This window comes from Saccostrea echinata, unplaced genomic scaffold (genome assembly GCF_033153115.1).
Source record: "Saccostrea echinata isolate AGI-Se365-2 ecotype Australia unplaced genomic scaffold, CSIRO_AGI_Sech_v1 ptg000028l, whole genome shotgun sequence".
Taxonomy (NCBI): domain Eukaryota; kingdom Metazoa; phylum Mollusca; class Bivalvia; order Ostreida; family Ostreidae; genus Saccostrea; species Saccostrea echinata.
Window position 1 is genome coordinate 16,152,726 of NW_026889777.1, and position 15,113 is coordinate 16,167,838.

At 33.4% G+C, this 15,113-nt stretch overlaps 1 long non-coding RNA gene and 1 other non-coding gene across 2 annotated transcripts in view; both read right to left on the reverse strand.

The window, feature by feature from the left end:
• Positions 1-14,193, reverse strand: part of LOC133194186 (uncharacterized) — a 161,206-nt gene extending 147,013 nt beyond the window's left edge. Inside the window, exon 1 of the long non-coding RNA XR_009722049.1 lies at positions 14,095-14,193. This is a non-coding gene — a long non-coding RNA (uncharacterized LOC133194186). The remainder of the gene's footprint in view (positions 1-14,094) is intronic.
• On the reverse strand, positions 11,674-11,755 carry Trnas-gcu (transfer RNA serine (anticodon GCU)). The gene has a single exon. It is a non-coding gene; the product is annotated as a tRNA-Ser (tRNA).
• Positions 14,194-15,113: the final 920 nt, after the last annotated feature.

Consider the following 15,113-nt stretch of genomic DNA (forward strand, 5'->3'; position numbering starts at 1 on the left):
TCAAAATTAAATAAGTATCTGTGATAATGAGTACTCTACCTTTTCCCAAACTTGTGAATTTCAGGGTAACCCCGCCCCCTCCCCCGGTTGCCCCATAGGTTGGTTTTATTTTAAAAAATACATTTATTAACAATTTATTTTTTTTTTAAAAAGGACAAATACAGTCAAACTGTTTTTACAACTTCAGGAATCTCTATAAAAGGAAAAATAGCAGGTGAACTGCTTGCATGAATACAATGACTACTTTTCCCTAGCTTGGCCAAAATTATAAAACTAATGCCTCCTGGGTCCAACGTTAAGACCAAATATCTGGGCAGAGTTGGTCATCAATTGAAAATACATGACACCATATAAATAATCTGTATTATCAAACAAATTAAAATCTTTTCTAAAGATTTTTTTTTTCTAAAACTGGACTGTCCTCGAAAACATCTTAACCATAATACATTTACATCTGAAAACTTCATGTTCGTTTTCCCCGCTTGTTTTTCCAGGCATTGTAGATCTTAATTAATTAAAACTAAGGACATTGCTTCTATCAAGAGAAATTAATTAGGCTGCAGCTACAACTATAAGCGGTTTTTTCAATAAAACACTTGATCAGAATAGAAATTGCATTTGCCATCGACTCCTTACAAATAAAGTTAAGTACGATACTAGTATATGACTTTTTAGTATGTACCCCTTAGTACAGTTTGCGATCAATAATAGTATGCACCCCTTTATATGGTTTGCAATCATGTATAATATGACTTTTGGCATGACCCAAACCCCCAGAACACTAGCATGGATATACTGTCGCTATCGATCGTTACAACTTCCTGGTCCAATATCGAATACATTTGGTCATCTAGCATTCCGATGTTCAAATAGTGTTTTGTCTGCAACATGCAATTTAAAATATTCAATGATCTTTAACTCTCCTATTATAATCATTGCCTGAATGTGATATGATCCTGATTCAAGAAATATCTCAAAGGTCAAGGTCATTTAGCAATGAGATATTGAAATGGACCCTCGTTACAACTTTGGAATTTTAATTGGATGAATTTTCAAAGTTATATATATAAAGCATTTAATTGGAATGAAATTTTGTTTTTATTAGTACATGTATTTTTGTTGTCTCTTAGTGTTAAGTATAGCATGACCTTGAAACAGGGTTAATATATATTTAAAGGTCGTTTCTGTGATACAATGTTGACTTAGTGTCAAGGATGTAATATTAAAAACGTTGAATAAAATCTTTTCTCAGATATACACGTAATTGTCATGTTCGTACATGTAAATCAAGGACCATCATCGTCGGAAACCCAGTGCACTGTTAATTATGTTTCATTTCTCTCTCCATAATAAATTATTCAAAATGAATCGAACTCCTCTGATCTTAAAGGTAGCAGCTAATTAAAAGTTTGGATTGGTTGTTTTAAGTTCCTTCGAGAATTTTTCACTCATATTGAAAGCCACCACTTGCCGATGGAGGGCTGCAAATTCAGACCTTTACTCGGCACTTACCGCCTTTGGGCAGTGAGGGATCTTTTCCTGCCAGCACCCACTGAGACACGGAACCTTGTTTTATACTGTCTCTTGCGAAGGACCGGTCTTTATGTCCCCAGGTGGATTCGAACCCGCGACGTAAGAATCAAGTCATTACGCTGCGACTCTAGAGCAAACACTCTTAATAACCACTGCGCTAAAGAGAGACGATCCAAATAAAAGTTGAGTTAATGACAGGGAAAAAATCTGACCTGTTATACAGAAACCTGTCATCAAACACAAGTCAGGAACAATACAGAGATGAGTTAAAACTTATGTGTATTCCAGGCTTAAATAAGACTTGCATGTTATACAATATACAATATATGTATACCAACAAATTCAACCATGTGTGTAACGAAAGTTCGTTGAAATGGACTTACTGATTGGACAAAGTCGTTTTTAGCCGGGCTAATTGCTCGTAGAGCAATAGCCGGCTTCTGCCACAGTGTTCAACCGGATATGCTGCTTCCTCACCGCCAAATCAAAATTACGAGTAAAAATATATTACGTATGCTCAGCCGCTTTTGAGACAATACAAACACTAAAGTAAACTGATGAAATTTCTAATCAAATAAACTTTAATGGTAAGATGTTCTTCTATTGAATATTTGTTAAAACAGCCAGTGCCAGGAATACATGTATACGATGTTGCATATGAAATAGCAAATTAAATCTATCATTATGTCATATGCTGACTGACGTTTTTCATACTAATTGAGAGGCCATTATTTACACATTGAATTGTCGACGGATTTTTGCGTTATTTACCGATTATGACAAGGAGCACACGGTGGGTGTGACCGGAAGGGAGGGAATGCTCACTCCTCCATGGCACCTGATCCCACCTCTGATGTTTTTAGAGGTCCATGTTTACTCTGCTCCCGATTTTTGTTGTTTTAATGGATTTTGAGCTTGAATACTGTTCGTTATCTCCATATTTCATTCCAATCCTGTCCAGTGTTCAGGAGGCCACGTTCGAATCCTGGCTTGGTCTTTATACTAGTATTTTCCTTCTACTGGTTATGTTTCTGGTAATAATTTCTTACATGCCTCATGCTTTGCATGCCATATAGTGCAATATTTAACCTTTATATAAAGGTAAAGAAAAACAATATCGCTTTTTTGCTGCGCCTCTCTGACTGAAAGTGCAGGAAATGGCGTCACTACCAAACCCCTCTTGGTAGTTGCTATATACATGACATGTATAGTGTCTATAGTTAAATGAATAGTTTCTGATTGCTGATATTAGGTTAATTATTTCATAGATGTTTTCATTTTGATCATACTAAAGAAATACAGAATAAATGTTTATAGAAGATGGTCTAACCAATCCTTTATTCACCATTTATTTCAAAAGATAGTCATGCGAAATATCGTTGGAAGGTTTTGGCATGTAGTTCTGTTGTATATCATTTCATTATGTGAAATAACAAAGAGGAAGTAGGTCCTAAGAATGTTCTAGGAAGTGAATTAACAACTGAAGTATAGTTCGGCTTGAGTTTGTGGAAAGAGAGGATTTTGTGGGAAATAAAATCTAAGGTGTCTCGCATGTAGATTACAAAATTCTGCAGATTGAGCATATATATCATATCCATGCAAATTACATTTATTTTGAATGCCAAAGGGTGTCTCAAAACAAAGAAATGTGAACTGTGCAAACTAACGACTAAACATGGACTCAATCCAGCAGGAATAGCAGCGACACTATTGATAGAAAAAACAACCGCAAAAACCGTAACAGCATCACCAAGATCAACAGCAGCACCACAGCAACTGAAGTAGCAACATAAGCAGAAGCAAAAGCAAAAACATAGAAATAAAATGCAATGGTAGTTACAACAAATAGAAAACATAGCAGCAGTAGAAATTACAACATCAAATACAGGAAAAGTTACAACTATAGTAACTCTAGCGGAGCAATAATAGCAGCAACAAATCTTACAAAAGAACAACAAATGCAGTATTATTGATACCATATTAATCCACAAACCACAACTGTTACAGCAACAACAATGGGATGAAAACAGCTGCGGCCACCGCAGTACATGTACATGTAATCAATTTGTAGCAGAGCGACAGTTACTGTTTGACTTTTTGACTTTTTGAAACAAGAAGTGAAAACCGCCCAACTGTGAGTTGAACTTGTCAAGACTTCCAATCCTGATGCACGTGACCATCACGTGAGCGCTTGTCTGCTGCTCATATTTGACTGAAAATGAAACAGGTATCAGTAAAGTGAATAATACCATATATCTGTACAAGACTATTTTCGCATGAGTTAAACTCGCCCTTTTACACTTACAAACGATTTCGCCTTGTTTTAAATTTACCCAGTTGCGTTTGAAAAAAAACGTAGTCTGGTGATTTAGCCATGTTTTGAATTTGCCCTTTGACGATGAGTGGCGGAAATAAAACGGGGCGAAAAAGAATATGGGTGAACAAGGGGAGCGAAATGCCTATAGTGTGAAAAAGGTAAATAATAAATCTCAATTATAACAAAACTTTATTTGATATTTCCTCTAACATTAAAGTATAATTTATGTAAAATCTCCATAATTTGCAAATATCTCACAAAGATTGAAATTTTTTGCCCATGAAATAGCATGCACACACTAAAGAGAGCAAAAAGGATCATTTACGGCTACTCTAACACAATTTTTCGATATGAGTGGGTCTTCGCTTCATTTGTTATAAAGTTTATCGTCAGAGTTTGCCTAAAAATATACAATTTTTGATTTACAAAAACATGGAGCAAAGACCCACTATACCTTAAAAATACCCTTTCATGACACAACATTCGCATATTTCTGAGAAATACAATGTACTTGTCCATTAAGTTAAGGGTCATTTAAAAAAAATGATTTAAATGCCACTATTCATCAGGAGTTGTGTAACGTAGTGGTTAGCGTATTAGTCTCAACGGAAAATGATATTCAGGATTTTTATTGCTATGAGTTCGGACCCCACAAATACCACATTATTTTTTAAATAACAGAATAATTTTTGCCGAGAAATTTTCCTCAGAAAAGTTTTGTTCATCATAATTTCATAAATTTCAATAAGAACTTCTCTCTAAATACTAAATTCACAAATTGAATATGATTTTTATATATCTGAAGATATAGGCATTCTGCACACATTGTTCACCCATCTCCTTTTCATTAAACAGAAAATTCTCAGTCAAAAGAATACAAATCTATAATGAATTCAGGCATACACCGAAATATAGTTCTATAAATTCCTCGTCTACTTATTTTTTCATAACTACGTTTGAATCCTAGACTATACAATGAATTTTTAGACCGGCCCGAAATTCTCTGGAAAGGAATTTTTTCCCCAGTCAATGAATATTGTTAGATTGGAAATTTCATATAGCCTAGGTAATATTAAGAAGTATATTTTTCCTTTGGTTTATATCCTCTTTGCAGGAAGTGTAAAACGATATGGCAGAAGGTTGTTTAATAGTTTAAATGTACTCACTTCCTGCGATTAGCATCAAATTGTCATGCATGTATTAATTTGCATTAAAATATCTTTTTTTTAAGGGAACCACTCATACATTTTGCTATTTCAGCAGTCAGAACCATAGCTTTGTATGCTTGTTCATTCTTTTTGAGCCTGATCGATCAATTAACGTGAAATATAATGCGAGATAAAACAGCATCATTTAACTGACTTTTACTTTAAGTACGTCAAGGTAGAGGGACAGATAAATAAGGTTAAATATCGATTTTCCTGAGATATAATTGGGATAATTTGTCCTATTGGATACAATGCTTATCCGTCTTACTTTGATTAACTGACAAAAATGCAAATCTCAATCGAAAAATGTGTTTTTGCCATTCACAAACACAGGAACCTAACTTTGAAAAATCCTTTACATGTATTAGGAAAAACTTCATATATTGACGATTTGTAACCCGACTGGTATTCTAAGAGTACAATAGATTTTCTGTGCGAAAGACGAACCTTAGCAGAAAAAAAACTTATTCAAATCAGAAGATAAATGAATAATCAATTCATTTTAAAAGAATAATTTTTTTATTTATATATTTCAAATTACTAGAATATTGTTCTTAATCATAAACAGTTGGGGGAAGCCCTAACTGATTTTTTTTTTAGAAGATGCATGGGTCCTCCTACTTATAAGATATTCACTACTTGTAAATGTCCAAACATTTTAATCAATATAGGAACATATTTTCGACGACAAATATTTAATTTTCTTTCCAAATTGTATTGTTTTTATTTGTTTGTTACTGAGTATACTTAATACATGTGTGGATCAGGCCCTAGGGCAATAAAACTTCGATGAGCTCACTTTTGATTCAGCCCCACTATATATTCCTCTTATAAAAGTGAGACCGAGATCAAAAGTCATCTCATCTAAGTTTTATGGCCCCGGACCCTGGAGGTAGTTAGGGATCCCTAACAGTTTCAGAATTATTAAAAATTCAATGTAAAAAAGACGAAAAAATGACCTTGGACTCCAGGGAAACACGGAACCCTTGTGAAAATGGTAAGGAGAAAGGAGGATAAATTTACCAAGGGAAACTTTCCTTCGAAATAGGATTTTCAGGTGTTGTCAAGTTATTAAAGGTTTTTTTGGGAGGGGGGGGGGGGGCTTGTCAAACATTTTCTGGATCTAACATTTGTTACAGCTGATGTAGAAAGCAAACCCCAGCCCAACCGCCTGGGGGAAAAAATAATGGATCCGCCCCTGCAATAAGTATGAGTATAGTTAAATTTTTATGAATTCTTTTTGCTAAGCACAATGTTTATTTTCATTACAAAAATATACGACATGACACTGTATAATTCAAATCAAAACGGTCCGGGAAGCTGTCGGTGTAGATGCCATTGGGCGTTTTAAATTTACACATCACCTCGATCCGTTCATGTAAATCTCGTTTTCAAGCAATGAGGATAGAATAATTACAAGTTAAAGCATGTATGAAATGGTTAAAAAAAACATAAGGGATTTTCCTTGAATTTATGATCCTTAGATATTATTCATGGCTGACCCTTGAACCTTTTCTCCGAAAATAAAAAATAAAAAGCAAAACTGTGCATGTTTATTTCAAGAGCATAACAATTTATGAAAATACACGTTGACAAGATTTTGTATGATGTAATTATGTCTTAAAATGAAGCATGAACATTGCTGAGCAACAAATAAAATCTTGATCACAAAATTTTCATTATGCATCAAAAACTTAATTACATCTTTATCAAATATTTAGGAACATGGTTAATATACACTTGCATTTAAGTGATTAAGAATATCTCCGAAATCATGAAAAGGTTGGCATATTTTACAAAATATAATGTAAAGTTGATAAATGTAGAGAAAGCAATCGCATGTTCACTGTTACATGACTTAAATCTTATTGCATAAAATAAAATTGCCTGAAATAAATAAGTGAGTTCCAAGTGATTTCACTGGGTCCTCAGTTACATATTATTTCATACACCTTTTACATGTACATGTATTTTTTTTAACTAATACATGTTTAAAGTACATAATGTCTCTTAGTGGGTTTGTTAAATTAATCAGCATATTGTACGTCCTTATAAAATTTTCACAGAATTCAAACATATCATAATGAGACAAGCATTACTACCAATGTAAATCATATACGGTACCACTTTTGATGCATCAGATGCGCATTTACCAATGTAAATTTACAGAAAATTATTTTGTTAAAAACATTCTGATTCAACACAAGTACTCTGAAGTAGATATTGAAAAGATGCTTGACTTTCTGATTGACAATATCCATGTCGTTTTTAGAAATCAATTTTTCCAATAATCTATTGGAATTCACATGAATCAGAATTTATTCAAAAATTTCTACATGAAAAGACGAGTCTTTATCAATTATTTTACATGCTACGTTTTTTCCTCATATTCCTTTCAACTCGAAATAAAAGACACCGCAAGTCTGACACATTACATATGTTTCATATTTGGAAGTTTTACTAAAGAAAGACATTAATGGTAACAACCTAAAAACAAAACTTTATGACAACTTGATGTCTTCATTTTTTTTATTGTCAAATTCCCTTATCTATAATAAAAATATACCTACAATATATCACCTACAAATGGAGTTTATGTCTCCCAGTGGATTCGATAGGCATGTTCTACGTACGAGCAAATTCTAAACGACGAGGCAAGCTATTGACAAATAAGTTGATGATACAAGGATATCAACAATCTCACAATTTCTATGGCCTATATAATAACTTTGTTAACAAATACATTTTATAGTTAAGTCGAATGTTGACTGACGTTTTTCGTAAAAAATGTCAGGCGGTTGTGACCGGTCGAAAGGGGATGATCCTCGATGGTACCTTTTATTAACAGCATCAAAAGCTTGACAAGAAAAGTAATGTCATTTCTTACGAATATCGTACATTTTGGGTTCTGTTTACGATCCCGATCAAAAGATCGAGGGGAAAATTATTTTTAATTCATTTTACAGGAACTACAAAAATCGCTAAAATGCATGTATACTTAAGAAATGAATTTAATTTTTGAGAATTCATGAGGACATGAACTACGACGCTTCACGCCGGCATATTTCATGAAGCGCGTTAGCGCTTCATGATAAATATGCAGGCGTGAAGCGTTGTAGTTCATGTACCTCATGAATTCTCAAAAATTAAATTCATATCTTATATTTACATTATTTTTCTGATGACTTGCAACATATTCTTGTCATTTAACTATCATTTTTGAAACAAACAAGATGTGTTTGTGAAACACTGATGCCCCCGTATGGCAGCTTATGGCGAAGGTTAAAGTTTCTCAAATGCAAGTCAAAATCCAGGCCAAAAGATAAAAAATGTTAAATTTGAAAGCCCTAACTGCAACTGTTAAAAAGTTATGGCGAAGGTTAAAGTTTTTTTAAAGTAAGTAAAACATCAAGGTCAAAGTCAAAGTTGTTGGTATCCAAAGGAAGGTCTTGTCACAAGGATTAGATATATGTAAAGTATGAAAGCCCTAGCACCAACCTTTCAAAAGTTATGGCCAAGGTTAAAGTTTTTCGAAAGTAGGTCAAACTCCTATGTGAAGATCAAAAGGTCAAAGTGGTTGGTATCCAAAGGAAGGTCTTGTCACAAGGATTACATATGTGAAGTATGAAAGCCCTAGCACCAACCATTCAAAAATTATGGCCAAAGTTAAAGTTTTTCAAAAGTAGGTCAAACACCTATGTCAAGGTAAAGGGTCAAAGTGGTTGGTATTCAAAGGAAGGTGATGTCACAAGGATTACATATGTGAAGTATGAAAGCCCTAGCATCAACCATTCAAAAGTTATGGCCAAGGTTAAAGTTTTTCAAAAGTAGGTCAAACTCCAAGGTCAAAAGATCAAAGTGGTTGGTATCCAAAGGAAGGTCTTGTCATAAGGATTACATATGTGAAGTACGAAAGCCCTAGCTCTAACCGTTCAAAAGTTAAGGCCAAGGTTAAAGTTTTTCGAAAGTAGGTCAAACTCCAAGGTCAAGGTCAAAAGGTCAAAGTTGTTGGTATCCAAAGGAAGGCCTTGTCACAAAGAATACACATGTGAAGTTTGAAACCTCAAGCACCAACTGTTCAGAAGTTATGGCCAAGGTTAAAGTCTCATAAAATTTTGCAAAAGTGGGTCAAACTCCAAGGTCAAAAGGTCAAATATGATGGTACCTAAAGAAAGGTCTTGTCACAAGGAATACACATGTGAAATATGAAAGTCATAGCTCCAACCAATCAAAAGTTATGGGCAAGGTTAAAGTTGACAACAGACAGACAAACAGATAAACAGACAAACAGACAGACAGGACAAAAACAATATACCCCCGGGATCTTTCGATCCAGGGGCATAAAAAGTTTGCACTATTTATTGACTTCAATTATGTCACAATGGAAATATTCTTACTCATCCCAAGGTAGTTCATGAGATCATGAACTTTTTCAAATTTGCAGAGAATCTTAAGGAAAAATATTTGGAAATGTAAATATATGTATATGTAGGATTTGATTTTCAATGTCTACACTATACGTCATAGTCTAAAGAAGTTTTTTAAAGGTTTAAAGCATACATTTAATATACTGCAAAATATGAGAACAGTGTTGCTCTCATTAATCGCTAGCTGGACTGAAAACCTACATTTATGTTCATTTTATGCAAGAGTATACGTACTTTCTTTGCCGCGGAAAAGTGCAATAATGCACAAGTCAACACTATTTTCAAAGCTAATTATACGGCTAGCAATTAACTAGCGTTTCGCAAGTTTTTTTTCGGTGAATTCATTTTGATGTCGCCGGAAAAGATTTCCCTAATTATTTTGGCTACAAAGAAGGGGGAGGTGATTCTAATTATATAAAACAGCCTCATCAAAAAATGTTGATCATTAAAAGAAATCTCATTTTGTCAAATATTTATAAACCACCGGGGTAATAAAAAAGAAGAAGAATGCACAAATACTGGAAGAACTGTAAAAGAAAGAGATGTTACTATGAAAAAAAAAATATAGACTTTGTTATATCACATACAAACGAGTGCAAAATGGTGAGCTTGAACATACCAATATACTGCATTTTTGGACGAAATTGAAGACTACACTTGTGTTTAATAAACAGCGCAACAAAACGAGTATTGTTTTTACCTTTAGTTACTTTATCTTAAAAGAAATTTAAACTTGAATAAATGGTAGAGAATAAATGTAAATATGATAAATTATTAGAATGTAGAAGTGCACGTTGTATATACCGGGTATTTATGAGAAAGACGTCTTTATATTGACACATGTGATTCATACACAATATGATATAACAGTGTACACGTAAAAAAAATCAGTCCTTTTTTCATTCAAATTTTAAAATCAATGCTTGACTTTGATGTTTAGTAATGCATGAACTCAAAAGCGATTTTAAGTTTAGAAAATTCAAACTACAATTAATATTCTCCGGTCACTATAAGAGTCACGGAGACTGAACTGCTATGTACATTTGTATTCGGCTGTCACTGTATCCCAGTGATATACGGATCACACTGTACTTTCAATTAATTAAAAAAAAGAGCATTTATCTGATTTTTCACGTATCACTTATAAGAGAGAGTATCTACGAATATAATTGCCATCTTGTACACCTTCTTCAGTAACACTGTTTTTTAAAATTTTGATATTTTTATGAGGTAGAATGAATTTGGCGCATGGTCTTTTGATGACCGATTTTTACCTGTATAGAAGTAAGAATAAAATAAAATACTTTTCTTTTCCTGCTGAGAAAATCCCAAGAGAAATACATATACATATTTCATACTTAGTGATAAATACAGGGGTTTTTGTTTGTTTATTCGTTCGTTTGTTTGTTGTTTTTTTTTGTTTGGATTTTGTTTTTATTTTTTTGTTTTGTTTTGTTGTTTTTTTGTATATGCAATACAGCTTCCTTCCCAACAGCTTGTATATATGACAGTTCATATATTCTTTATAAAAATTGTCTGTAGTAAATTTTAAAATAATGTCATTTGATATAATAATCTAGTCGGTGATAATTGTATTTGTTCGAGTAGATTTGTTAGCCTATAACACTGTTTTACTGATATTGGAGTCTCGGGCTGATACAGGGAGTGATAACAAAAAGGATATAATTTATGTATTCTCTGATTATATTGAATATACGCATAAGAAGGCTTTGTAGTACGATCTAATAATGAAATGAATTTTGCATTTATGGACGAATTTTATGTCACGATTTAAAATAAAATAAAGATTGTAACATATTTTATAATCTAGTTTGAAAATTGCACATTTTTACTTTGGAAAAAAACCCACATGAAATTTCATTTACACATATTAACTACCGGTAAATGCAGCAGGTACCGTACTTATCTTTAGTGTTGGCGTACTCCCCTTTTTAATTAGAGACTCCGTTCACACGTCGAATCGAATTGGACTCAATGTGATCCTTAATTAATTACTAAAGTAATAATATCCCAGTCATGGGATGTAAAGCATACACAACTTTTTAATTTAATCGATTTGAATTGCCATAAATATAAATTTACTGGGTGGTAGTAAAGAAAATTAAGGTTCTTATATTATTCTATATAGGCCTATATATTTGATATATGTTTTAAGAAAAACTTATATCGACGAGGATGGGATTCGAACCCACGCGGGGAGACCCCAATGGATTAGCAGTCCATCGCCTTAACCACTCGGCCACCTCGTCTCCTGTATTCGATATGCTTTCAACTGCGATTAAATAAACTAAAGATGAGGTCACAGATCCAATACCAGTAACACATGCACACTTTATGTCTATACAGCAGCATTGAGAATAATTCGATTTTCTAGTTTTATCAATAAATCAATTTGATGTCGAATGTAGAGACATATTTTTTTATACCTACTATAACACTGAATTTAGAAAAAAAAATTAAATGACATCTAATATTGCAATCTTTATAATCAATACCTTGTCAGATGTTTTGCGTGCATGTTGTTTCAGATCAAGATTACACGTGTATACATAATATTTCTTTCGTTTGCTTTTCACGACGTTACAAGTAATCAATTCAAATCCTTAAACGAGGACACAAGCATTACAAGTATATGACAAGAAAAAAAAATAATAAACAAGCGAATTCAAAAAATTGCGGTTCCTGTTTCAATGTCTTCGTGGTTGGGATGTAATTATTTATGGGATATTAATGTTACCGTCTTGTTTGTATGTCCTGTCTTGTCTGTCTATCCTAAAAAAGAAATTAAATGTTTGAATTAAAAAAGTTACAGCAAGATGACAGTTTCCTAAAACTGCATCAAACTTCAAGATCAAGGTCATGAGGTTAAATATCATAATACAAATCGAAAGTTCTTTTCACAAGTACGTCATATATGAAAAAATATATGAAAGCCCTGTCTCTTTTGGAGCAAAAGATTTAAGACCAAAGTTAAAATTTTAGATAAGTAGGTCAAACTTCTCGGTCAAGGTCATGAAATCCAAATTGAAATGTGTTGTCACGGGTAATGTTTTTGTAAAAATGAAAGCCCTGTCTTCTCTTCTTCAAAAGTCATTACCAATGTTAATTATTTTTTTAAAAGTACTGCAAGTCAAACTAGAAGGTCAAGGTCACGGGATGAAAAAAATCATATGTCAGGTCTTGTCACGGGTTAAACACTTGTCAAATATGAACTTTCTTCTCTTATTAAGTTATCGGTCATCAATGTTTAAATTTGTGAAACGTAGGTCAAACTTAAAGGCCAAGGAGTCAAAAATCAATGTATATTGGGAAAGGACTTATCACGTGTAATGCACATGTCAAACAACGCCCCTGTCTTTTCTTTATTGTTGTTATTTTTGAAAAAGTAGACCAAACGTCATAGTCAATATCATAGGATCAAAATTCATATATTAAATTTGGAAACTTAAGGTCTTGTCATAGGTAATGTGCATGTATAATATTAAAGATTTTGTGACAGACGGACAAGCTAACAGACAGACGAATGAGATTTAAGGACTAATGACCCTCTGCTTTAAATTTCCCATTTTTTTAACTTCCCAACATTGATTTTCCTCAAGAGCTATAGGATCAGCTTCAAATGAAAAATAGTATGAGGTATGAAGCGCTGCTTATTTTTTCAGAAATGATTTTTATGACGGATCATGATACATCATGTATGAAGAAATTTTAACACAGATGAGAGAAAGAGTAATGATTTAATATCACAATATAAAATTAAAAATATGAGGTGTATATGAAAATAATATTTAGTATCATGCCTATTAAATTCATATTAGAAAACATAAAAAAGTGCTGCTTCCTTAGTCAGAATATCACAATGTTGTACATGTATGTTGTTGTTAGAAAAGAATACATCTAATAGCAAGAATTATCTTTCTTATAAATATTTCTTTCATTGGAAAAAAAATGTAATACAATAAAAATTCTACATTTAGAACTTGAAATATTAAACCATTTTTTAATTGGTCCTCAAAAAGGTAGAACTTATTCAATTTATAAGGTTTTTATTACTGAATTTAAATGTTTTTTGTTAAATATAATAAAACAATTTGAAAAGTATAGGCAAAGGAAATAGAAGCTAATGTTTCCATCTGATGTCAGGTTTGATCGATAAAACTAGGAGTAGTATTTACTTGGAAAGTTATCTCTCCTATCAGAGAGTAGGTCCCCTTTAATTCCCCCTCACATTTGCGAAAGCGGGGAACAAAAATTTTAAGATTTTTATTTTTTGAAATTTAATAATATCCAGGTAAGTTTTAAATTTTGGTCGAAGTATTTTTGGGGGGGGGGAAGAGAGAGAGAGAGAGAGAGAGAGAGAGAGAGAGAGAGAGAGAGAGAGAGAGAGAGAGAGAGAGAGAGAGGGGGTTCTATATGGTAAGCAAATCTTATGACAGTAGGGCGACTTATAACAAGTTTTCAGATTTAATCGAACTCTGCCCTTTTTTAGCTCACCTGAGCTGAAAGCTCAAGTGAGCTCTTCTGATCACCTGTTGTCCGTCCGTCTGTCGGTCGGTCTGTCTATCTATCCGTCCGTCAGTCTGTAAACTTTTCACATTTTCAACTTCTTCTCAAGAACCACTGGGCCAATTTTGACCAAAATTGGTACAAAGCATGCTTGGGTGAAGAGAAGTTCAAATTATAAAAAATGAAGGGCCAAGCCTCCTTACAAGGGGAGATAATCAAGAAAAGACAAAAATTGGGTGGGGTCATCAAAAAATCTTCTTCTCAAGAACCGCTGGGCCAGAAAAGCTGAAACTTATTTGGAAGCATTCTGGGGTAGGGTAGATTCTAAATTGTTCAAATAATGACCCCCGGGGATAGGGTGGGGCCACAATGGGGAATCAAAGTTTTACATTGAAATATAAAGGGAAAATTCCTAAAAATCTTGTTCTCTAGAACCACTGGGCCAGAAAAGCTTAAACTTACAGGGAAGCATTCTGGGGTAGTGTAGATTCTAAATTGTTCAAATCATGACCCCCGGGGGTAGGGTGGGTCCACAATGGGGAATCAAAGTTTTACATTGAAATATATAGGAAAAATCTTTAAAAAACTTCTTCTCAAGAACCAGTGGGCCAGAAAATAAAGCTGAAACTTACATGGAAGCATTCTGGGGTAGTAAAGATTTGAAATTATTCAAATCATGACCCCCGGGGATAGGGTGGGGCCACAATACATACTACAATGGGAAAATCTGGCGAAGAACAACTGGGCCAAAGTTACTCAGGTGAGCGTCGTGGCCCATGGGCCTCTTGTTTCCTTTTTTGTGTTGATCTATCAATGTATATGTCTAATTTGATTCATATATAACAAGCAGGAATAAACAAATTAGCAAAGTTTTTTTTAAAAACATTTATAGAAGCTAAAAACGGTCAATTTATAGAATTCTGAGTAGAAAAACGATAAAGCAATATGGAAATTCTTTTCGTTGATTTATTATCAGCAAGAAAGCAACGTAATAATTCAAACAATATTAATATTTGCTTCCTTGTGAATAAAAGAGGTATTTATACATTAATGAATAAATAACTAGTCTCCGACAGCTGGGAAAGGCGACACTGATTTGAC